This window comes from Oxyura jamaicensis, chromosome 4 (genome assembly GCF_011077185.1).
Source record: "Oxyura jamaicensis isolate SHBP4307 breed ruddy duck chromosome 4, BPBGC_Ojam_1.0, whole genome shotgun sequence".
In the NCBI taxonomy this organism is placed as follows: domain Eukaryota; kingdom Metazoa; phylum Chordata; class Aves; order Anseriformes; family Anatidae; genus Oxyura; species Oxyura jamaicensis.
Window position 1 is genome coordinate 59,465,456 of NC_048896.1, and position 26,480 is coordinate 59,491,935.

Consider the following 26,480-nt stretch of genomic DNA (forward strand, 5'->3'; position numbering starts at 1 on the left):
ATTATATAGGTTATATTTGTAATCAGGGGATGCTATCTGTAGTCTTACAGCCTAGTACATGTATGAGGGCAAAATATTTCTAATATCTGAAATGTACTGCATCTAAGTCTCAGCTTTCAGACAACAATGGATTACTTTCAAACAGTATGTCTTCCTAAATCAATGTTTTTCTTTTCTTTGTTGGTTTATTTTCACACAGTATAGCTAACACTTCATTATTAAGCTGTACTTTCTGTGTTTTTTGTTTGTTTGTTTTTGAATTAATTTAATGTAGGAAATGGAAGATTTAAGTTTTTTGTTTGTTTGTTTTGTTTCATTTTGTATAAGTGTTCTGTAAATGGTTAGTGTATGTATACCAGGATGGGAACACAAGTGGCACCATAAGTCAAAAATGATGCCAGATAGCAAAAACTGCCTTCTATTTGCCATTAAGTTTTCATTTCATAAATTTATACCTAATGATGTTGCTTCCTTTGTATAAATAACCAATAATTAATTTATTTTCTTCAGTGGAAAACAATGAATTCCTAGTAATGTATAACATTCGCTAAACTATTTTTTGTCCATATCATTTCTTTCATTTTTAACAGCCCCTTTCACCTAATTGCTAAACTTTCGTCATAGTTTGTGTTTGCTTTGGAAACACTTGCCTCTTGGTCTGATTAATTACTTTGTATACAATACAAAAACTTTTTAATCTTCCACTCTTCACACTTTTGCTTAGATTTCATTGTTTAAAATTTTAATAAAGATTTATTAATGGTTTTAGGAGGTGTTCTTTTATTTATTTATTTATTTATAGAAATTGCATTATATCTTTCATAAAATTTGAAGAGACTTATATGGGATTTGCATTATTAATGCTATTATTATCAGTATCATCATTATTAATTCTACCTATTTACTTTTGCTGGTGTACTTTTTTTTTTTTCCATTTGAACCATCAACTTACAAAACATTAAAAATACATTGCAATGCATGAATGGCAGGGAAATTAACATGGCTTCCCTTATAGGCAGCATGTCTCTAGAGCCTTATGCTTTTTCTTTTTAAAGTTACGTATGGAAAGAAATATCACCTACATTTACATCTTCGTTAAAAAAAATTCATCATCTAGATGTGGAAATGTAAATGAATTAAGGTTTGTAATCTTATATTGCATGCTGAAATTTCATAGTTGAATCTGTGAGTTATGCTAACAAAAAGAAACCCCACAGAGTGATAACAAATACTTCCAGTGGAAACCCATTAGAAATGAAAACAGAAATATAAACAGAAATCTTGCTGACCAGTTTTTTCTTTTCACTTTCTGCCTCCTCTTGAAGTCTGGTATTGAAAAAATATGCAAAGTATAATTTTGTACTATATATTTGGTCCCAGAAGCACACTGCAAACATCTAGTTCTAAAATTACAATGATGTTTACACTACAGATTTCTTTGCTCTCTATTTTACATCCTATGTCCTGGAACCCATCATTTATCAGCAGTCCTGGCTATCGGGGGAGGTCCCAGCTGACTGGCGGCTAGCGAATGTGACGCCCATCTACAAGAAGGGCCGGAGGGCTGACCCGGGGAACTACAGGCCTGTCAGTTTGACCTCAGTACCAGGGAAGCTCATGGAGCAGATCCTCTTGGGAGTCATCATGCGGCACTTGAAGGGCAAGCAGGCGATCAGGCCCAGTCAGCATGGGTTTATGGAAGGCAGGTCCTGCTTGACGAACCTGATCTCCTTCTATGACAAAGTGTCGCGCTGGGTGGACGAGGGAAAGGCTGTGGATGTGGTCTACCTTGACTTCAGCAAGGCTTTTGACACCGTCTCCCACAGCATTCTCCTCAAGAAACTGGGTGCTCTTGGCTTGGACTGGCACACGCTTCGTTGGGTTAGAAACTGGCTGGATAGCCGGGCCCAGAGAGTTGTGGTAAATGGAGTCAAATCCAGTTGGAGGCCAGTCACTAGTGGCGTCCCCCAGGGCTCGGTGCTGGGGCCGGTCCTCTTTAACATCTTCATCAATGATCTGGACGAGGGCATTGAGTGCACCCTCAGTAAGTTTGCAGATGACACCCAGTTAGGTGCGTGTGTCGATCTGCTCGAGGGTAGGAAGGCTCTGCAGGAGGATCTGGATAGGCTGCACCGATGGGCTGAGGTCAACTGCATGAAGTTTAACAAGGCCAAGTGCCGGGTCCTGCACCTGGGGCGTAATAATCCCAAGCAGAGCTACAGGCTGGGAGATGAGTGGTTGGAGAGCTGCCAGGCGGAGAAGGACCTGGGAGTGATAGTGGACAGTCGGCTGAATATGAGCCAGCAGTGTGCTCAGGTGGCCAAGAAGGCCAACGGCATCCTGGCTTGTATCAGAAATAGTGTGACCAGCAGGGCTAGGGAGGTGATCGTCCCCCTGTACTCAGCTCTGGTGAGGCCGCACCTCGAGTACTGTGTTCAGTTTTGGGCCCCTCGCTACAAGAAGGACATGGAGGTGCTTGAGCGGGTCCAAAGAAGGGCGACGAAGCTGGTGAGGGGCCTGGAGAACAAGTCCTACGAGGAGCGGCTGAAGGAGCTGGGCTTATTCAGCCTGGAGAAGAGGAGGCTCAGGGGCGACCTTATCGCTCTCTACAGATACCTTAAAGGAGGCTGTAGAGAGGTGGGGGTTGGCCTGTTCTCCCACGTGCCTGGTGACAGGACGAGGGGGAATGGGCTAAAGTTGTGCCAGGGGAGATTTAGGTTGGATATTAGGAAAAACTTTACTGAAAGGATTGTTAGTCACTGGAATAGGCTGCCCAGAGAAGTGGTTGAGTCACCATCCCTGGAGGTCTTTAAAAGACGTTTAGATGTAGAGCTTAGGGATTTGGTTTAGTGGGGACTATTAGTGTTAGGTTAGAGGTTGGACTCGATGATCTTGAGGTCTCTTCCAACCTAGAAATTCTGTGATTCTGTGATTCTGTGGAACACAAGGCTTGATGGCCAATATAAATATAAACTATATAGTTTAACTGCAGAGGCTATTCTTACTCATACAAATGCCTAATACTTCCCTCCTGTATGCACTCATAATTCCCTTAACTATGTCAATAATATCCTGTGTCAGGAAGCTTGCAAGTTCATTATACATCGTGCCTGATTCTAGCAAACTATAATTAGTTTAAAATTTCAAATGAAAAGAAAGGAGCAACTAAAAATTCCAAAAACAAATGCAAACCAAAAATGGATCAATATAATACTTCTCTTCTTTCCTACTAAATGATTCTCTATTTCTTCATGCATTGCAAGGTTGCTGATGCTTAAGTAGTATTTTGGTGCTCTCTCAGGAAATTTGCTGCATAAAAGTCAAATACAACCTAAGTATTATTAATAATTTGTTGTGGTGTCTGGCAACATATGTTTGGCAAAGAACAGGAGTAATAAGCTTTGAAGTGTATACATGTTTTGAGAGGGGATTTTTCACAGGTGCTGAAGCTGCATGGGTCTCAGATGTTCTTAAAGATCTAAGACAACAGAATATCTCTCCAAACCATTAAAGTTTGAAAAGCAAGTGAACAGATGTTCAGTTCTTTCATTTAATATTTCAAGCAGCTGTGTAACTTCCCTGCGTTGAATCCCCCCCCCCCCTTAACATTTAAAAACTAAACTGGGTTTAAGGTCAAGCCTGATGACAGCCTGAGCTGGTTCTGACAGCTGTTTAAATGTTTGTGACATCTGCCTCAGAAGCTGGGACGCGTGTCTCTCTTCTGCCTGAACTGCCACGCAACGGTTTTGTCATTCCTCCAGGCGGTTTCCTCTGGTGAACGATTCAAGGCACAGGGAGCTGCTAAAAGTTCCTGAGATGTCGGTTGTGCACTCTTAACTGCTTTGTGGCCTTTTCATCAGGATGGGTAAGAATACAGAGTTTAAACCCTTTATTAGAAACTTGGAGGAAAAGCAAAGATCTTGAATATACTCCTTAACATGTCTGAGGCACGTTTTGTTTCGTTTGGAGAGATCTGTCACCACATTCCTCACGATAGGTGGCTAATTTCTCAGAGTACTCAGTCACAACATGACATTGTCCTTTCTTCACTCAAAAGCATGTAACTAAACAACTTCTCAAACAGCATCTCCCCGTGAGGCCTGCAGCATGAGCAGACAACTGCAGAAATTCTGGCAGCTTGCTGATTAATCCCTAACATTAGGCTCATCTGTTTCTGTATTTAATTATCAAATAAGTCTCAAGAAGGCAGACTTCAACACAGTCAGGAAATCAGCAGACAAAACCTCACAGAAGAACCTTAAGAGGAAGAAGGCCTGGAGAGACCTAGCACCTCCTTAAAAGCTCATTACTAAATTCAAACCACCTAGTGCATGGGAAGGATGGAAAGTTCCACAGAAACAAATTGGTTAAATTGTGATCTGAAATTCGTTTATTGTCTTCTTTCAGACAGCTCCCACCAACAGCTTGTGTAATGCTGACATTAAAGGACATAGTTCTTTCAGGATGTTTAGCAAATTGCCACTTAAGGTTGGGCTTTGTGCTGATCATCTGCTTCTGTGTTACGCCACAGGGTAGCTTCCTCAATGCAACATATGAACTGTTTTATTTTTATATTTTTTAAGTGGAGAAAACCTTTGACTCTCTTTCTATGCACCTGTATGAATGATGTCTTACTTGCTGGGTTGCTGCAATTCGACACAGGATAGTAGAGAGAGCTGCCATTATTTATAGCAGCGTCTTTTTCCCAGATCCATGACCTAGTGTCTCATGCTACAGGGGATCAATAAGAAGTATATCATCTGCAATGAGAAATCATCCTGAAATACTTACTTCAACAGTATGAAGTATCTAAGGAAGGACTTATACAATGTTTTGTTTTCTGGTTTGTCCTGTGAAGATTTCATGTATGATATGGTCAAAGCTTTGCTGTCCTCTTGTTTGTTTTCCTGCTGAAATTGTTTGTCTAGTGTCATTGATTTGTGTTACCATGAACTGGATCTTATCTGTCCCAAACTCAGTATTTTCTCTGTGAGCCCCCTGTCATCACTTCTCTCAGCACTGATGTGTTTCATCAGAATTGATGCTGATATTCCTATGTCATCAGTTATTTTCTGGATGCCTGTAAGGTTTCCAAGTAGTCTTTGTTCTTTTGTTGAAACACTTCATTCACTGACCTTACTCCAAAAGGTAAGCAGAGAAATGTGTTTCTGCCCCAGGGTGTACTGAAAGTGTACAGTTAATATCATTCTTCATCTAATCTGACTTGTCAGTATCCATCCCTCCTACTGGGATTACTTTTAGCAGGCCAGTTGGCTTTGACCATTTGCTATCACCGCTTCCTGAAACCACTGGAACTCAGGTATGTTCAAGTTTCACCATTTTTTGTCTGATGTGATGCTGTTAACACACAGACTGAATACTTTTGTCTGTACTCCCTTGTTTCCTTACCTGCTGCTTTGAAGAGGTCTGTCATGGCAAAAGTACAGCTGTGCCTGGCACAGATGTATGATGAATGCAGATATATGTGGTGCTCCTTAAGGGAGACTAATTCCTGGAAGACTTTTGGGTGTGGTCAGTGTTCTGTGAAGTTGCATGTCTGCTTTGCCTTAAAACCATGTGTTTGAGTTACACTGGCCTCTGAGATACTCCCAAAGGGTCAAAGATCAGCTTTTCTTCAGCCATTGCCCTTGTTAGGTGACGTCAGAGTTTTACCTGGGACTCCATTACAGCACAGGTAGTTCATTTAGTTTCTTTATCTGGACTGCGATATGGAGTCTATTTTAAAAGCTGAAACTCAGCTGCTATGCTTAGCTTTGAGTACATTTCTTGGAGTACTTTATGCATGTGCTGTAGAGTTTGTCCTATTTTATGATACTGCACCCACAAGAGATTAGTCACATCTGAGTTCAGCCAGGGATTTGTGGCTTTTTCCCTAGGGTGTGTTTGTTGTTTTGAAAAGCAAGAATAGTGGTTACACATGCTGGATTTGTGACAGAGAATTTGCACAAACTAGTGGTAATATTTCTATCCATGTGTGAGGCATGCAGGTTTTTCTACTGTGACTCAAGGGCCCCTGGGCCCTTGAGGTTCTCCCTATGCAAATTTCAGACTACAGTGCAGACCTGGTCTCTGTGCGGCACTTCAGTTGTGCAGATTATGTCTTTCTGCACTCCCAGATCAGTCTTCCTCAGACACCTTTACACAAGTGATTTATCAGTGACACTGAACACAGTTTTATCTCTAAGCATGTCATTGTCAATATTTTCTGACTCAAAATTTCAAGGTTTTTGCCCCAGATCTATTACTTTCATCCTATCTGCTCTTCTTGGTACTGGTGAGATCAGAACTGATATAATTCAAACACAGCATTTTTTGTTTATTTGCTTTTTTCATAGATCACAGTATTTCTAAAGCATTGTTAAGGCATCCTCTGGACTGGGATTATTTTCAGTTAGTTGCTTTGATAATGTGATCTAAGTCCCAGAATCTCCTGATCTAGTGAGTTCAGCACAATGGCTACTTTCAAGTGCTACCCTGTTTATCAGCTTTTGCCAACTTGTTCAACGTGGGTATGTGAGATGCAGAAAGGGAGGTGACCTATCACTCCTGCTGCTCTGTACTTTTCCTCTGTTTTGCTTTTCAGGTTATCTGCACTGTTTTTTTGCTTACATTCATATGTTTACTGTCCTACAAAAAACATAACAGAGCTGCTCTCTGACCAGCCTCTGGTCACTCTATTGCCTTCTCTTCCTCAGGAACATGGACGTTGGTAGCACTAATATGCAGTCTGATCTAAAACTCCATTTTAGAGTAATAACAATGGCTCCTATGGAGACTCCAACTAAGCAGTCCCATATCTGCTATCAGATTCAGGAGACATGTGACATCCCTGCTGGGGATTATACCTAAGTACATCTAGAGAGACCATATTGGCATAAAAAGCTAAGCCTCCTTGACCTACAGGCTACACCTCAAAGAACCATGTCACTAATGCTTAAAGCAGGTATAAGCACCTTCTGGAAATTAACTTACTTTAGATTAGGAATGATTTGGCAGAACAAATCTACATCTAGTGATGTCACACGTCACTGAAGTTTCCTTCGTCTGCTACTAACAGAATTGTCATAAGCAGGAAAGATCCATAAGTAAATGTAAACATGTTTGTATGTAATAGTCCTGTAAAGTTGTTTTGTATTTCTTGCTGTTCATTTTCTCCCAGTGTTCCAGTACTGCAACATGTCTTTAAAGAAAAACTGACATGTAACAGTTGAGGCTGGAAAGTCAACACAAGCATGTATAGAAACACACTCTTGCCTTCTCTCATATCATCACTCAATAACATAAAGAAAAATACTTTCTATCTATATATCAAATAAGTATGCAAAGATTTTATTTTTTTTTCCTACCCTGTGTTGAATCGTGAAACACTGACTCCACAACCAGTAAGACTGTAAAGTAGGTATGTTTATTCAGCGCTGGGCAGCATGAGGGGTAGTCTCACCAAAGTCATGCGTGCAATTCGCTTGCTTGCATTCTCTTTTATCCCCTAAAATATTACATATGCATTAAGTTTTGCAACACATTGATGCATATTCATTTCCTAGCTCCGCCTAGCCCTGCTTCGTATGCTAATTATCTTATCAGTCTTTCTGCCCTTGCGTAGTACTCTCTGGTGGTCGTCCAGGTGGTCATTGGGATGAAGTAAGACATCTTCATCAGAGCTGAACTTTTCACCTCGTCTCACTGTGCATGCTCTCTGAGCCCTTGGTCACCACCTGGGCCATAAGGTTGGTTTGGTCTGGTTCCTTGGGGTCCGAGAGGCTCCTGTTATCTCAAGGCCTTGCATGTTTGACATTCTTTATCTTATCCTTTTTAAACAGTCCTCCTTCTCTCTGAGCCCTTGGTCACAGGCTGAAACATAAGATTGGTTTGATCTGGTCCTTGGGGTCCCAGGGGCTCATCTGGAGGCCTAAGCGCAGCACAGGCACAGTACGTTGCAAATGTACTATTTATAAATGTACTACATATTTATTCTTAATCAGTTGCTCTCTAATTTCTAAGCCCATGTTTCATAACCAAAAGCAAACTGCAGTTAAAGCCTCTGAATTTATCACAACAGCATGTATTCCAACTATGTGAATAGGTCCCTCTGAATGATCCATTTTTTTCAAGTCCTCAAACAGGGGCTAAGTTTCACAGTTAGGAATAAGGTCCAAGAGAGTAATGTCTTTCCAAGAAAATAGTGCAATTTTCCCTAGTTGCAATAATAATAGTTTAAGACATAATGTGAATCATATGGTTCTGAAAACCATGACTGTAATCTCTAGACAAATTAAGGGATAGTACTTCTGTGAGTAATTCAGTAGCTGATACTTGCTCTTTTATTCAAAATAAATGTAAAATGAGCCTACCCCAAATTTTAAAAAGAAATACTTCTGTTTTTTTTTTTTCTTCTCATTTCTACTTCAATGTCACATGGCAATCTAAAAGAAGATTTCTCTACAGCTATATTGTAAGGCATGTATACTTAGAAAAGATTTATCTCCCTTTTGGTTACTACTGGACAAAAAGTGAAATAATGTATTCACAAACATGATTGCTAAATCCAGCAATTTGATTCAGCCATGTTTGTACTGGACCTCCTTTACTTTTCCATGTACTTTGAGGAAGCTGCCTTTTGTTAAAATAAATGTTTAGGTAAGAACTGATCATGTAAATATGACTGTATTTAGCATACCAACAGAAATGTTTATATGCAAACAAGCACATACAAACAAGTCTGTATATGAGAAGCACTTTTAATCTCCTTTTCACTCTTTTTCAATGCAAATACTAGAATGAAATGAAAATTAAGTTTGTAAAATAGAAATAAATGATTGTTCTTTTCATATTTGCTAGTCCAAAACCTAGAGCTAATAATACATATTTAAATGTCATTCAAAGCCCAGAATTTAAAAGTCTTGTTACTTTCTATGGGATTTAAGTAATCTACTGGATGAAATATATTTTATGTCTCAATGTGACAAAAGACAAAAAGTGTGCTACAGTTCTCAAATAATAAAGGGGATATTCTGAATGGTAGAGTCATGAGCCCAGTACGTTTGAGAATTGCTACTTCAATAACCATGAAAAGTTAAAATGTTTATATGGAAAGTGTAGGGAATTCATAGACAAACTGCTACCTGCAAAAAGACAGATAAGCGTAACAAAAAAATAATAAAGTGACGATGTTAAATACTGATGTCCAGTAGCAATAGTTTAAGACTTTTTTATTTTATATTTAGACAGAGTTTATGTTTAGAGTCTGAGTTCTATTCTTGCACCTGTAATTACAAATTTGGAAAAATACAGAACATAATTTTGTAGTGCTAGGACACAAAAGCAGTGAGCAATATTGCCCATTTTGTTGCTAAAAAAGATATGCAGAAATACCAATTGGTGGTAATAGAGCTCCACGATTATTTCCAGAACAGATTTTCAAATTCTTCTTAAGACAGAATTTTTTTGTGCTTATGCTAGCTCACATTAGAATTTGGCGATTTGGAAAATCCTTGAATTAGGAAAGAAACTGCTTAATTAATGCATGAATTGATTTATACAAAGAATACTTCAGGCACTTTTTATGGACATAAAAAACATGGTTAAGCAGTACAAGCTCAAGGTATGTGAGTCAACATCTGGAAGACCTTTAAAACTTAACTATGATTTTATTTAATAAATAATTTAAAAACTGTAGGTAGTTGTGCAGTTTTAGGAAATATCAGAGTAAAGCCTTTTTCTGATGTAGCTAAACTTTAGGGCAAAACTGAGCCATCATATCAATAAGAATTACACCTTCATGTTTCAAAGATCTACTTGTTAAATCTTTGTAAAAGTAGACATTATACTGAAATCATCAGAGAAAAATCATGCATTGTAATGGAAATATTGATGAAAATATGCCCATTTTAAAATTGCATGTTTTATATTAGAATGCAATCTAATTAAATTCACATGTGATAGATGATAGATGCTTTCTCAATTGAGGTAATTCCCCACCCACAGAATTAGCATAATTTTTTACCTCTGGGGTGAGCTGGAATGATAAAGAATATTAAAGCTGCTAATGGGCTTAGCTATTTGTTTGTTGAACACTATCAGAAAACGAATAATGTAACAAAACTGAAAAAAAAAAATCACACATGCGGAAGTCCCTCACTAATTTTGTTCCAGAAAGTACAGAATGCTGCTGTGCATTGTTTTCAGTTCTGCTTTATGTATATGTTGACAAGGAAAGATTAAGATTCTTTTTTTTTTTTTTCCTTCAGTTGTGTCACTTGCTATTAGATACTTCACTCTGGTGATTTGAAATGCATTTGGAGAAACTGTTTTCTGTAGATCTGTATGCATATGCTTGCACAGAGGGGAATGTATGTAAATGAGGAAGTATTTGCACTGATTATAGCAATTAAATCAAAAATACAGAGGAGAAGAAGAATTAAACTGCATGTGACATTGCTGTGAAAAGATTATCAGTGTCAAAAGGGAAGGACATAAATTACAGTATTCCTACATAACTTAAGAAAAATCAAGCCCATTATTACTGATAGTTTCTGGTTTTCACACAGATGCACAGACACATGCATACACATATTATAACATATTTTACAGCTTGAAACCAACAAATAAATTCCCAAAACACATTGTGTAAATCTGACTGCAAAAAAATAAAAAATAAAAAATGAGTCTAGAAAGCAAATGGCCCACTTGTAAGATTGTGGTTTTGGTTCTTTGTACATGATATATTGTTTTCAAAAATACCAAGTTATTTTCATTTATAGACCTATTAATTGTACCAAAGTTGTTTAAAAACTAGCCAGTTAGAACATAAATATTTTTGATCTTGAAATCAGGAAAATCTTAGTGTTTGACAGAAAGAGCCATCCAGTTCAAATTATTTTATTCCTGTATTTCCTGTTACTGTCCACAGCAAATGTCCCCAGTTTATCTGACAGAAATCTGGAAGATATTCCTACCTTGCCTTTTTGCCCTTAACAGTAAAAGCTAAATCTCTGAGCCAACATATGCGTCCAAGTTGAGAGTACATGGCTATCAAATCCATAATACCTGCCTGAGTTTTACTTTTTGGTTTACTTAATTAGAATTATCTGATAAATAAGAATATCATGTCCAGAAATACAGAGGCCTATCTGGAGTGTAAGGTAATTCAACTCATATTTTTAGTTGAAAACCTTCCTCAAATTTTCAAAATGAACTTCAGCAAGACAAATATTTTTGAAAGTAAATCATTTGTCAAAAGTAAATAATGCTATTGTGATTGACACTATTTAAATGACTAATTTGTTAATCTATTTCTCATGCCTAATATTGTGTTAGAAACTTCTGCTCACCCATAGAGTCTAACAAAAGAGAATGTCAAATAATTTTAAGAGCAAAGTATATTGAACATTTCCTCCTAATTATTTTCTTTTTAGTACATCAGAGTACATACACTTTAAAAGAGAAAGAAATCATGATGGCTTCTACTGTAGTGGGAAAAGGGAATAGCCATAGACTAATCACAGAGCAAGGAAACAGAGAACTTATTTGCAACAGTTTATCCATTTTCAGTGTAAGCTCACCTGCAAACTTTACATGCAATAAGAAATGGAAAATTCTGACTCAGAATGTATCTCTACATAGATAGACAGACAGACAGACAGTGATAGACTCCTCCTGATCCATCCCCATTGATTTCCCTCCCAAATAGCTAAAATATACACTATGGAAAAATCACATTGATTTTTCTGTACTTTGGGTAAGAATATACCTTTTGTAAAAGAAATATGTGGGAAAAGAGCATTTTTAATTTGTAGAAAAGAGCAAAATAAAAATTGTATCTACTTACTGTACTGTGCACTTTCACAAGCTGCTATGGGCAGGGCAGATACTATGGTACTAGTCTGTATTTCTTCTTGAGCTCCAATGTACTTTAGTACTAGAAGCATAACCATCTGTAAGTTTTAAAGGTGACAAAGGAAGAATATAGGCCACATTTAAAATGGAAACTCATCTTCAATGTCAAGTAGGTCTTCATGTCAATTTAGGGATCTGGGACACAAACAACTGAGATACAATTTTTATAGTGAAGAAAGACAGCTCTAGAGCAATCCTTTCTTGATTTAGATGACTTAATCTCAATCCATAGCACAGTGGCTAGAAGATTTAGATAAATGAGGCACCAGTCTTCAGCTATTCTCTGAAAAGTTAGCTCTGGTATTAAGGCTCATATCATGGTTACACACAGAGAGAATTTATTGAACCAAAATTTCAGTAGTGCGGATATAATATTGAAGCTGACATATACATTAGCTTTGTGTTATTGATGTTGTGACTTCTATTTCTTTGCACCTTAAATGCAATATGGATATCACATAGAAATTCAGCTGGCATAAAGTTTCCCAAATTGATCACAAGTTAAAAATCTAAATCTTAATTTATTTTTCAAGGTTTTCTGTCTTTGTGAATAAGATGGGCTGTTCTTCAGAAAGACATTGCATAGGAAGGTGGATGCACTAACAATCCTTTTAGAAGAAAGACAGGCAACCAAATTTTTGCACATGCTTTCCAAAAATGAATGGAAATTCCTCTACTTCATAATAATCAACATATGATTAATATAGATAATGTTTCCCTTAAAATCTATTCCTACTTCCAATAGAATGGGTAATAGAGATAAACTGTCCAAAGTTTCATGTACTGGCAATAGAGATGAGAGAAGGAGAAACTGAGTGTTATCATATTGTGTATATGAATGGAAACAAAAATCGTGCCACAGTCAAATGAACACTTAAAATACCACGTAGTAATAGTGTCCTCTAATTTCAAACTGCTAAAATAAATTATCATATGGTAACTATGTGTATATCATATACACATGTATGTATGTATAGAATTAGACATATAACTGAATTGCAGTTCCCTCTTTAGGTATTCTCCCTGTAATATATTTAGGTCACTATAAAATTAAATAAAGTGTTTGGCATTGTAAAACCCTAAATTCACTAAGAATAGTATTCATATTGAACAAATCTGATTTCGTAGCGTCAGTGGTGATAATGTACCTTTTCTAGTAATAAGTCTGTATGGATTTCTCCTATTGGTTATTTGCAAAACCCCAAAGTGAAAAAACAACCTGATTAATTAACCTCCAAGAAGAATTCCATTTATATGAACAGGAAGGCATACAATCATAAGCATTTTCCCAAACACTGAAGATACGTTTAAAAATAATCTTTTCTCTTTAAAGTCCAGAAGACCAGTGCATGTTTGATATATACTCTACTCAAAATGTTGAGATATGAGGGTTGCATCTAAGTGAGTATGGTAAGCAAGCTTCATATTTTCATATTTACTTTATCAAAGACATCTCCAAATACTTCTAATTTAATAAGAGAGCACTTTCCTAGGGATCTGGATACTTAGGACATCTCATTCTGTCCAGGTAAGAACAAGAATTACGAAATTTGTACTAAAATTTGGAAACTGATATTAAACTCTTCAACAGAGTAGGGATCCAGTTGCAATTACATTTTTCCTAATGTACCTGTTTAGTTTTCTATTTTTACTGTTCTTAAAAATAATTTTAAAAAATGATTTTTATCCATGTGATTTATTTAATTTCATAGACTATAGTGTTCACATACAATCACTGCACCTATTAAATTGTGTTTGACAAAATTTTCCCTAACATTTACATGTAGTGTTTGAAAAAAGTGTGTGTTGGACAGAGGGACACATTTCCACATATATATTCTTCATTTTTCCTGCACACTTCTGACTTGAGGTAAAGAGCTTGTCCATAAAATGGAATTTTATATTCCAAGGAAGCAGAATGTGTTTGCTTTTTTTATTAGAAAATTTAAAATTCCTTTCTCATCATGATCTGTAATCTGACATGCTTATAAATACCCTGTCACACTCTGCCTTGCACATTCCTAATCTTTTGTTGATAGTCATATTGACTTCCATTTACACTGCTTCACTCACGCCCATTCATACCGAATCAGGCTTTGTGCTTGGTTGATCACACTGAATGAAAACCATTCTTTGCCTTTCAGATTTTATATTCATAACCATTCATATTTCTTTATTCATATTCTCTGCTTCACACATTCATTGTGTATTATCTCAAGATATTTCTAGCCTGTGTGTAGCCTTAAAAATTTAAGACCTGATTTAGGGGAAAAACATCCACGAAACTAATATACTTAAGAAAAAATCTCTTTCTGGTTTTTCTTCTTTCATAAAAAGAAAAATGGAAAGTTTTAGTGAAATAGAAAAAGTGTGGAGAGATGCTAAAGTGGGATATTTGTTATGCTAGTCACATAGAGCTAGTTGCTGAAACCCTTATAATAAAAAATCTGAATTTATATTGACTGAGGTGGTCAACCCAAAATATAGTGCATTACACAGTGTGGCTAAGGGTGGCAAAGACTGTCACCCCAGCCTTTGGAGATTTTAATTGAAAAATTAGTTTAAGTGTGTCAAGATTTTACACTCTGACTGGTAGCACTAAACTGTGTGGTTGGAAGGTAGGAGGAGGGGGGCATGCGTTATGAAGAAGATCACTTTTGCTTGAAGTGTTTTAGTACCAAAGGCCCTTACTTAAGATTTTTTTGTAATACAGAGGAGTTGATATTTTTGTCAGTATAGAATTGATATAAAAATGCAAAGAAAGATTCCCTCAACCTTCCTGTCTGAATAGCACTTTGCTGGCACTCTCTGGAATATTTGTGATATACTCAGAGTTGAGTGGTACCGTGCATGACAAAAGGCTTTCAAATATGATGTCATTTTACCTGTTTATTCATTATTTAGTTTGCAATTTGCCACATGTGTACTTCAGTTAGAAAACAAGACAAAAGAGTATACTGAATTTATGTGCTATACTATTAATTTGTAAATGACAGTGTATTTGAGAAAATATTTATGTTTTGCAACTTTGCATTTTCAGTTAAAGCATAGTACAGCTTATTTGTATTGGTTGCATTATAACCAGCCATTTGTCTGTCAGACATAACAGCTACTTCATGTAGTTGAGCAAGGTGCTCTTATTTGTGTTGAGAAATCTAACCAAAACAATGCACTTCTCTGTTTTTCCATCCTGGGCAAATAAGGTATTCACCGTGTCTGAAATATCTTCCAAGGGGCACCAAGACAGGTACTAGCATGAGGAAATTTTTGTCATGAAAGGAGTACCTGAGTGATGTCTCAGCATTTGCTCCATCGACTCCCAGTGACTGTCTGTGGCTAACATGAAGCTGAGCAGAAAATTAGGAGAAAATGCTAGAGTAACTTTATTGTCATGGGGATGTTTACTGGAGGAGGCAGCTGCCACGTGAATTTTCAAAACCTTTCTAAGCCAGACTGAAGTTACTGCTGCTCCCATAAATCACAATAAGTTAGAGGCCATTGCTGTTTAAGCTATGCTTAATGTGCCACACAGTGTGTGGGCCCTTGTTTGTCACGTACTTTTTCACTTATCCTATTACGTAAGGTCAGAATAACCCTGTATTGTACCATATTGAATAGGTACCATTAAAAGGACAGTAGCAGTGAAATAAAGCATCATTTACCACATGTGGTAATTTTAAAGGCTTTTTAAAGCCTCTTAAAAATAAAACCGCAGCTGTCAAGGGTTGTAGTGAGGCAGTGGAGGTTCAGCAGGTGTTCCAGAGGACAAACAGCATGCACTCCTGGGTGGCCCCTCACCTCATACAAAGGGCACAGGGAGGGAGGAAAATCTACATATCTACATATATACATACATATAGATACTATCCAGCTCCCCAGCTGGTGTAAGACAAGATGGCTTAATATGTGCCCTGACAATATAAAAAGCTGAGGATCTCCTTCACTACTGTATCATACACCTGTTCTTCATTGATTTGGAGTAACAGTAGTTTCATAGTCCCACAAAGCCATTTGCTAATTGCTTGAGTAGTGGCTGTAAAGGCCTTGGGTTTTTCTTAGCAGAGGTGAGGGGTGTTTTCGGGGGGGGGGGGAGGGGATTCTTCTCCCAAAGTAAAGAGTGCAAATGTCAAATTAAGCACTTCATAGCATGCATGGTTCAAATTTTTTTAACCAATGTGGACTGTCAAACAGCTTCAGTTGTTCCCAAAAGAGAACAATATAACTAGCTGATATGAATAATGTTTGTAAATCTGAGTAATAGCACTTCCTGAAAAACAATGTCTTTTTCTGTATATGTCTTTTTATTACCTGCAGCTCTTTCATCAGCCACCATCTGCTCTTTGATTCAGCTCTTTCCTTTTTCCCATGCTAATAGCTGTTAACACTGAACTTGCCTGTTACAGTTCAGGCTGTAAACAGCATGAAAATATTCAGCGTTGCTGGTGTCAAGAATCTTCAGTGCAGGCTCAGACTTTAAAGGGTACGTTCAAATAGATAGAAGATCATTTTTCTGTCATGTTTCAGCTTGACATTCCTGAGGCAGCACAAATAGCCTGCTCAGTAAAGTGTAAAAAGCATTGAAGCAACAGATGAAAAGTTTGTTTTCTGTAGTTCTGCTTAGTAAAAATAAAATATATTTTCATTATAAATAGCAACACTCCTTCATATGCATATTTCTCTACAGTCATGAATGTGCAGCTTCCTGTTAGAATTCTTGCTCAAATGGTCTTCTTTCTGAAAACAAAAGAGGGCAAAAAGTATCCTTTTAACATAGAATGCCAACCCAAAATCACCGATCCAAATGTGCCCATGCCAATTAGGCCACTAATTCAACTGTTGCAACTTTTTTTTTTTTTTTTTTTTTTTTAAACCACCTGTTGCACACACATCAGCTTTAGTCCATTTGCAAAGCTGAGTGCTGCACTCATCCAAACAGGCCAGGCTATTCACTATATTTGAGGTTATTCACCGTCAACTGGAATATCCAGCCTCTGGATATCAACAGTGACACTGATGAGACTGGTGTGGCATTAAGAGAATTTTTTTGGAAGTGACGCACAATCAAGCTACCTGTGTATGCTCAAGAAAGGACTGTGTTTACTGTTCATGTTCTGCTGCCATTTGCATGTTATGTCAGGGATCAGAGTTATTAACAAATGAATTAGCATCTAAATGAGGCATTCTAGATATCCAACAGCCTGTCGAACATGACTTCTCTGTATCTTTGAGTCAATGAATTTGAATTAGAATTATGTCTAAACCAGCTCTACCATAGCAACTTCATTAATTTGGATCAAAGGCTCATCAAGGATAAATTCATGCAAACAAATTCAGTGACTTATAAAAGTTTGTCACTGATAGAAGTTTATTTGATAGACACTCATTCATTCTTCATTCAGTAATATAATATAGGTTTTAAAGAGCAACATGAACAAAATCTGTTTGCCAAGAAAAGATCTGGTAGTCCTATTAATATAGATCTTATAATACAAAACGCTGAGCTGAAAATTACAGTCCATAAACCTGTACTTTAACTGACAAATGGAAAGCCATTGCTCTCTCTGTTCCTCATTTCATTGTCCTGATGGGTGACTGTAATTCTGCCGCTGCAGAGTACCTGATGCAGCACTGTGAGAGTTTGGATTCCATGTGAAGAAATAAGTACCTGCAACCAAACACCTGTAGCATAGGTTTTGATAAATGCCATCATAGTTGTGCAGGAGGAAATGTAGGGAGCTGTTTTGTTTTGTCTGCCATCTACTAGAATGTCAGTGACTCAATATTGTGACTGGTCTGTCTGGAGAAACGAGGTTTACAAACTGTTTTGCTGGAATGATGTAGAGTAGTCCAAACAGAATGGTGAGTATGACACCATACATACAAATAGGTCCCCTCTCAGTGCAAGGGGTATTTGCTAACATCTGGATCATGTAGAGAGACTTTCTAGTATGTCTTTGTATATCTTTATTCCAATGTAACTTGCTTCGGGATTTAGATCAACTGACTTGTTTTATTGTGGTCGATATTTTTCAATTCTCAACTGACACATAGGAGATGATGTGTTGACTTTTTCATAACAGAAAATGAGTGCGATATTATAGATGATCTTGCTGATAGGATGCTCCTTATTCTCTGAGCATGCTCATTATCACACTTTTCAAACAAATGATCATTAATATTAATTAATGTATCCTCATCTCATGTCCTATGAAATATGAAAGTTTGATCCCTACTTCACATGAGGTGTTTAAATGTTTTTTGTTTGTTTGTTTGTTTGTTTGTTTTAGTCTCAGAATTGCAGTCTCAACTCCAAAACAACCCTTCTTTCTTGTGATCCAGATTCCCCTGATCTTTGATGCCTTGTTGTTCTACCTTCCATCTTTATTTTATCTGCAGCTTCCATATTATTCTTCTCTTGTGAATCCGTTACTCAGGAGCAGACTATGCCACTGAAAAGTAACATATATGTAAATATATGTTTTATTTCTTTAATTATGAGATGTTAAACACTGATATTATAAACATCGATATTATAGTTCTAGTACTTTAGATTCTATTTCTAAATTAATTAGGTATTATTCAAGCTGTTCATTCAAAATAAGTTCTATTGTGTGCTTTTTAGTTAAAAAATATTGACTGCTGAAAGTTTTGCGAGAATTTAACATGTTAATGTACAGAATACATCACTAAAGAGTCCTAATGTTAACGAAGTTCTTAATTATACACAGGTACAAAAAGGTTGCAATTTATATGCAGACATAAATATACTGGTACATATGATATTAATAAAAGGTGTGTGTATATGTATATATACATGCAAATCTAATTGTACCTATACATATTTTACAATATATTTTTATATATAGTGTTAGGTAAGGTATATGTTCTGAGTGCTATAAAAAAACAGCTATGTTATCTACAGAAATAAACAATGTCTATTTACACATACACCCCACCTTCTGCAACACACCTTATGCATACATATATACATACATGTTTTCATACATGTTAACATGATTAGCACTTTTATATCATCGTTAGTAAGGATTTTTAGTGATAACATTGATAGACACTTAACAAATAAAACATGACAGGCATTGCAGTTTTGGGCAATTATGCTACACCTCAGGTGGTGTTAATGGCACTAAGCCAAATGACTATAATCACACAAGAACTCTAATAATCTCCCTGCAATGTTTTGGTTTGAATGTCTTGCTGCTGATTTTGAAATGTCATTTGATACATAAAAATAAGGAAGAGAAATAGTTCTCTCCAACTTAGTGGGGACATAGTCATGGGAATGACACCAGTGTCAAAGAGTCAGAAAGGTTCAAATGTGTTCTGAGCTGTAAGTTTTTTCAATTAATTATACCAGTATTAATAGATGTCACTGTAGTTTATACTTTTTCAGTGTGAACTCTGAAATAGAATAGATGGTTTAATAAAAACATGACTTTGATTCTTTACAGGCAAGAACAAATCCAGACAAGATTTGGAAGAGCTCTTTCATCAGATCAAAATATTTATAATGTCAATGCCAATCAGGTAGAATTTCAATATATATATATATATATTTTCATTTATGAATATGATATTTCTGGAGCAAGTGTTTGTACAATGCTTTGGAATTCCGTTGCTTTTAAAAAGTACAACGTGACTTTGCAAAAAATAGTGTTACTTTTTTTTCTGGGGGGTCATAATCTGGGAAAAAAAGAATGGATTATACAGACTCAGTTCCACAAAAGGACTTTAAAACATAAAACAGGCAGAATAGAGCTTGCAGCAACCTGACCTTAGAGCTTAATTCTCAAAATCCCTCACCAAACGTATTAATGCTTATTTCCACAGATACTCAATGTTCCTGCGCATGGCCATAGACATACCAGTATGGTAAGGCTATGAAGGAAGGATCAACCTTGTCTTTTGGCTGAGGAAGTGTAGAGGTATCTGCCATTCTTCTTGATGACAACTTTCTCTCTTTTGAGAGGGTGTCATATTCAATTCCTAAACTGGAAGATGTTCCCACTTTTAAAGAGATAACTGAATTTCTCTGAGTCACAGACTGGGAGCACTCCCTTGCAAGTGCTACAGACTATTATACAAAGGCGGTAATCAACCAGCTCAGCCTTCCTGTGCCTGAGCTCCCTAATTGCTGGGCTGCAGTCCCTAGAACAGTCGGCCGTGATCATATTCTCACTTAAACATGCATACTTCTTCTCTCACACAACATCAAACCTGTTAAATCTCCTTCTTCCCCTGTTCACAGATGATAGGTCAATGCACCTTCTTAGAGAAACAGCTGTATTCCAAAATTCAGCCATAGGTCTGTATATGAAACATATAAAGTATGACATGCTTCCTGATGAAATAGTGAGTTAGAACTAGGCCAACAAAGATATCAGTCAAAATAGTTATTAAATGCCAAATACTTTGTTTAGTAATTTACTAGTACCTAATGAATTTCACCAGTACCTAATGAATTTGCTCATAGCTGTCTCCTTTAAAGCCAATTAAATGCTTGAACAGACCTTCCATGTTTAATAAAATAATATGAATGATTCATTTATAGCATGTGCATTGCTGAATAATTACTAAGCAGCTGTTCTTATCTCCAGTATTTTTATTAAACCTCAGCAATAAGTTTTAACAATAATTCAGTATTTAAAATACATGATCTTGAAATCTTGTTTATATTAATTTGTGTTTCTTCTTTCAAATAATTTTATTTCAGTACACACTGTGATTTATCAACATGTATAGAATTTAATTTTAGCTGCTAGTAATAAGTTACGTAGAAATTAATAAGTACATTGCAGGACAATGGATTTTCTTATCTGTAAAGTATTACTATGTTAATTCTGTGCAAGGATTCATCCAGCCCAGTATTCTGTTCCAAAAGTGGTCATGTGCAGACATAGAAAGAAAAATCTGTTTCCAGGTGCACACCCAGGTTTTGCAAGAGCCCATGTGAAATATGCATCCATATCAACCCTTACTGCCCCTTGTAAGGCTCTTCCCCTGTTCTTTGTGATAGGTCTTAGTTCTTGCTTTGGAAGGAACAGTTTATCCCTTTCTTCTTGCCACACCTGTTTCAGCAGATCTCTGCACTTTCCTCCTCCAGTCTTTGCTCCTCCAGACTGAAAACACCGTCTTCTCAGTAGCACACTGCATGTCACCCCCACAAAATGCACAGCAATGCCCTGTGCACATCTCTGTTTCCTTGTTTGTGAAGTGAGAACAATTGTACTTTTTCATCTTTTTCAAGCACTTTGGCATGTAAGAAAGAATGCTAATCTGTTCCACTTACGTACCCTTTCAAACACAAAATTATTATTATAATAGGAATCTTCTCTGGAGATATTCAAGACCTGCCCGGATGCCTTCCTGTTCAACCTACTGTAAGGAACCTGATTGTAGCAGGGGGGTGGACTTAATGATATCCAGAGGTCCTTTCCAACATCTACAATTCTGTGATTCAATGATCGTTAATGCTAAAATTAAAACAGTGTCTTTTAATTTGTATCTACTTCTTTGGCTTATTTGATTAGTGGTTATTCTTGTCAATAAGAAGGCATTCAATACAGGTTAATACAGTAGGTGTTAAATAGTAGATCTTAAATGCTATATTTGTCTTATAACTAATATTTGAATGAGTTTTGCAAATGAACAGGTATGCAAAACATGCAAATGCATACAAAATATAGACAGGTGTCAGACACAGGAACATAATATTAAGCAATAGAGAATGCATGTTTGCTCTTTCGTGAATGAGATTTGCTAGAACCAAAAATGAATGCATGAGATATTCTACTTCCTGCTGGTAAAAGATAGATTTCTGTGGATACGGTGAGGAGGACTCTAAATAAATGAGAGGAAATTAAATCAGAAACAGGTCAGCTCAGATTCCTATCTTATTAAAAACAAATGAATTTGGATAATGTGTTTTTCTTCTTGCTAGACAATCAGTGCTGTGCAGTCTGTGATTTGTCCTTTGGAAGAAGGGTCACTGAGAGGAGTCCATTAGGTCATTGCCAATCTGTTGGCAGAGAGGTTCAATGCTGGGAACTAACCTGAGCTGACATGAGAACAGCTGTGGGTCCTAACAAGTGGATGGCACGCACTGACTGTCTCAAACGTGGATAAAAACACAGGCTTTATGTATTTCTAATCAGATGGTGTATTAATCCTCATGTACAGACATGCAGGATAACAAATAGCGACACACACTTCAGAGCTCTTGCTGAGTAACAAAATGAATGGAAGATTGACAGAAGCTAGAGCTAAAAAAGCAATTTTAGATATCAATTCTTTTCTTCTTTTTCCCTAAGTGAACTACGTAATGATGCAGAAAGACTAATTAAGTTAATGTGCTGTCTTCAGGAATTTTCTGATATTGCAGATGCCAAAATTTGTCCTTCATTATACAATTTAGGATTTCAAGGGTGTGTGCTGTATTATAGAAGCTACCCTGTCCTTGCTAGCCTATCAAATCTACCATTCTTTAAGAAAAAAAGTATTTTGACCTTTACAGTCAATTGTTTTTATGATTTATTAAATCAATGGCTGAATGTTTAAAGTAATTAAGAGGTTTTAAATACATGTTTAGTACAGCAGGAACCAAATAGGTATGGCTTTATTTCCACTGAAAAGACTTCATTTTGCAAACTGAATTTCCTCAAATTTCTTTCCTTCCTGGTTTCCAAGTTTGATTCTCATTCCTTCAAACAATCTTAATGTCAACTAACTAAAATAACATATTAATTATAAATGTTTTGCATACAGTCTAATCCAGTACCTTAAGATAGGACCCCTTATTGTCAGTGAAAAGATATAGGAAGCTTTAGGAGAAAAATCCATCCTGTCTTCCTTTATCACGTATCTTCAAATGATGTTTAACCCACCATCCCTTGATAATGTCCACTTCTCTTTGTGAGGTTAACAAATTAGTTTGGCCTAATAATTAGCCCCAAGAACAATATTTAACTTTCAGACATTCAAGATCAGATGAATCACATCTCATTTGGACCCCTTTCCTTTGCAAAGGTAAGGTCTGGTCTTCTGGAAGGATAAATTTAAGCAATTAATGAGTAGGAGGCTCTTAGAGTAGCCTTTCTACTAGGATGATCACCTCTCCTCCATCAGAGACATGACACATTATTGAAGAGGGTTTCCTGAGAGTCAATGTAAATAACATATTTATTAGTACATTTTGGCAATGTGGGAGTAATGACACATTGAGTAAGTGGCCCATTCTTAATTTCTTCTCTTCCTTGAAGGGGACAAGAGGGCAAAGAGGTTACAAAGTGTAAATTTCTGCCTTTCTTTGATCATCCCAAGGTACACAGATAGGTATTTTATTTTTATTTGTTTTTGTTTGTTTTGTTTTGTTTTGTTTTGTTGTTATTCCTCATTTTGTAGTGTTTTAAAACTTTAAACAAAAACAGCTGTAATCCTTATGCCATCATAGATATTGATTGTATATATTAGAATGAAGACTGATGGAGTAAAAAGATTAATACATTTCTGGTAATGTATTTACAGTTACCTAACATCCTGCTATTCTGTCTGATGTAGGAAAAGTGTGGTATAACTAAGGCAAGCATTTATACTGTTTAGTATAAATATTTCTTGATATTTGATATTTCATGGGAAATTGGTATATGCCATTAAAATATCCAGTTCCTAACTTGCTATTTCAGAGAAGCCTTACTTAAAATGTTAATAAACTGGAATGTCAACAGCAATGAAGAGTAAGTTAACTACAATAGGAGTTCTGGGTTTATTACATATTTTCTCTAATGAAAAGGAGCCAATTATTTTTGAGGTGTGCAAAATATCATTTAATTGGCTCTCTAGGAGTTTTGTAGAGTGAGAGAAATGTAAAATTAATCAAAATCTTGTTTTTAAAAATTACATAGAATGTAATACATTGTTATTTTCCCTGAGTTATGAAGCTCAAATGCATCTTCCTTTTTAGAGGCAGCAGTACACAGTAAGAGAGCGGAAAAGCTGCTTGCAGATTTTATACTTGGAAATCCTTTAATTATTTTCCTGGCTTGTGTACTCAGCTAAACTGGGTAAGCCAAAACGGAAAGACACTCTGTCCTACATCACGTTTCCTTATCTTCCAGTTATTCAGATTCAGGACCTGTCCAAACTGGCCCAGGTATCACAGGTCCCTTTCCAATTTAAGCACAATCAAGAGTGGGTTTAAGTACAGATCTTGCTTGAAGATGATAGGAGTTAAGATGCAACAGGAAACACCTTGACCTGTAAGCTGAGTAGAGTGTTTAGAGTGTTTTCTTCCGTTTAAACTCCAGAGTCATTCAGGGCCAATTCAGAAGCATGGGAATGCTAAAAATCATTAGCACTTCTTGGCTAATACTAATTCTAATCATAGGCTGTCATTTCAGGAGCTCATCAAAGAGTATGCATGGTTTTGTGCATTTTATAAACATTTACACATATAAATATAATTTCATTTATTTATTTTTTTGTTTATTTATTTTTAAGAAGACTAAGGAAGCCACTCCATTGTTATAAGACCTTTCTTTACTACTCTTCCCCAGTATTTCTACTGTCAAAATAACAAATCCAAAACATAGAAAAATGTCATGTTTATTTAAAAACTTAGTTTAAGAACTCCAGAACTTCAGCTTAGTTCAGTATGAAGGTGTACGTGTGTGTCTAATGAGCTTCACTTATTGCAGGAGGATTACAATGTGTGCATTGTAATGAAAGAATTTGCAATCCTCAACAATTTGTTGTTACAGAAAACATTAAATTGTAATAGGTTACTTTCCATGTATTAAAAGTACCTGAGATTTTAGCATTCAAAACAGCAAAGATTTTCCCCCTTTCATTAAAAGCAATCATCTCCTTGAAAGGATGTCCATAATGATTGAAGTAAAATTCATCATCATAAGAAACAACAAGTAGAAAGCCAAGCTGTGCAATAAGAAAAATGTTTTTGTCCCTTTGCACTATTTAACATCTTTGTTGGTTATTTTCTCTAGGGTATGTTTAACTTGAATGTTTTATGATTGCACAGGAGATTTTATAGCACAGAACTTCTGCAAAGGTTTGCAAAGTACTAAGATGAAATGAATTTCATTTAAGAATATCGAATATGAAACACTGTGAAAAATAAATCATTCTCTCCTTATTTACTTATTTATTTATCCTGTATATATCCTGTTCACTTCTTATTTTTCTCTTCTGTATCACAGGCTTGTTTCTCTAAGTAGCAGTGTAAGTTTGTGTGAAGTTGGGCATTCTCTTTGTGAAAAAGAGCATGATAGAAACTTCAAATTCTTTCCACTCTCACCACTAGAATAATTTCCATAGTATTTTAGCCATGGCTTTTTAAATCATTTTTCTTCCTTCACTGCAGTAAGTGTCCTTCTGTCTGGCATTTCCTCTAAGGTATTTTAACCCTGTGGTAAATAAATTATTACAAAACTGTCAGGTTTTCAAAGTTATTGTATGCTGTGACTATTGTGTGGTGGGTTCTAGAGAGAGTTAGTTGTATGATGATTTGGTAATAGGATTGTTTTTCTATGTTACCAAGACTAGGAAAAAAAAAAAAAAAAAAAAAAAAAAAAGGTTCAGATTTCAAAGTAAGCCTGAGAAATGGCTGGCTAATGGCACACTACCAAATAGGGGAAACTGCTGAAAAAGTATAGTTTCCCTTGTGCAGTGAAAATGGAAACACCCCACATCAACAGTTTCAGTAACCCATGGGATTAGATGGTCCTGTTTCTAATGAAAAGGAGGTGTGTAGTTTGTTTGCTTCTTTGTGACTTTCCAATTGCTTAAGATTTTTCATTTTTCAGGAGACGAATTTCATCTTTTTCAGACCATAAGAAATGAAATGAAATGAAACTCACTGAACCTTCAGAGTGCAGAGTAGTTTCTGTGGCAACGATCTCCCTTTGACAGCTCTCAGAACATACCTTTGCTTCCCATGACTTATTTACTGTTTCAGTAATGCAGATGGCAAAGTTGAGATCAGCAAGTCATTCAATGTCCACTCATGATATAAAGCATAAAAACATAAGTATCAGAAAAGTTTATGTATGCAACAAAAGAGAAAAAACATAAAAAAATTAGATATCATTCTGATGATTTATTGAGTAAATCCATTAAGCACTGGTAGATAGTGAACAGACTGATTCAGACAACACATTCTGCTCAAATAACTGGTTTGAAGTATTATGTTTAAATTTCTTAAATGAAAAAAAAGCTCACTTTTCTGCTTTATCCTCTTTTAATTATGCTTTCATTCTGTACCTGAGCCAAACATCTGCACACCTGTGCTGTTACTGTTTTCTTTTATCTTGCAAGGACATACACCAGAATTAAATATTCCATCTCATTAGAAATACATAAAGGCTGTGCTTTTCTCCATGTTTGAGACAGTCTGTTCATGCTATCCACTTAGGACCCACAGCTGTTCTTGTGTCAGCTCGGGTTAGTTCCCAGCACTGAACCTCTCTGCTAACAGATCGGTGATGACCTAATGGACTCCTGTTAGAGATCCTTTTTTTTTTTTTTTTTTTTTT

The 26,480-nt window shown here is 36.3% G+C and overlaps 1 long non-coding RNA gene across 17 annotated transcripts in view; it reads left to right on the forward strand.

The window, feature by feature from the left end:
* Positions 1–26,480, forward strand: part of LOC118166607 — a 137,019-nt gene that overhangs the window by 42,261 nt on the left and 68,278 nt on the right. For 9 of the 17 annotated variants that reach the window (XR_004750612.1, XR_004750607.1, XR_004750613.1 and 6 more), the window contains 3 exons: positions 16,231–16,396; positions 19,386–19,461; positions 20,183–20,726. The exons of 1 other annotated variant lie outside the window; for it this stretch is intronic. This is a non-coding gene — a long non-coding RNA (uncharacterized LOC118166607). 7 more of the 17 variants (XR_004750616.1, XR_004750622.1, XR_004750608.1 and 4 more) reach the window with 6 other exon arrangements.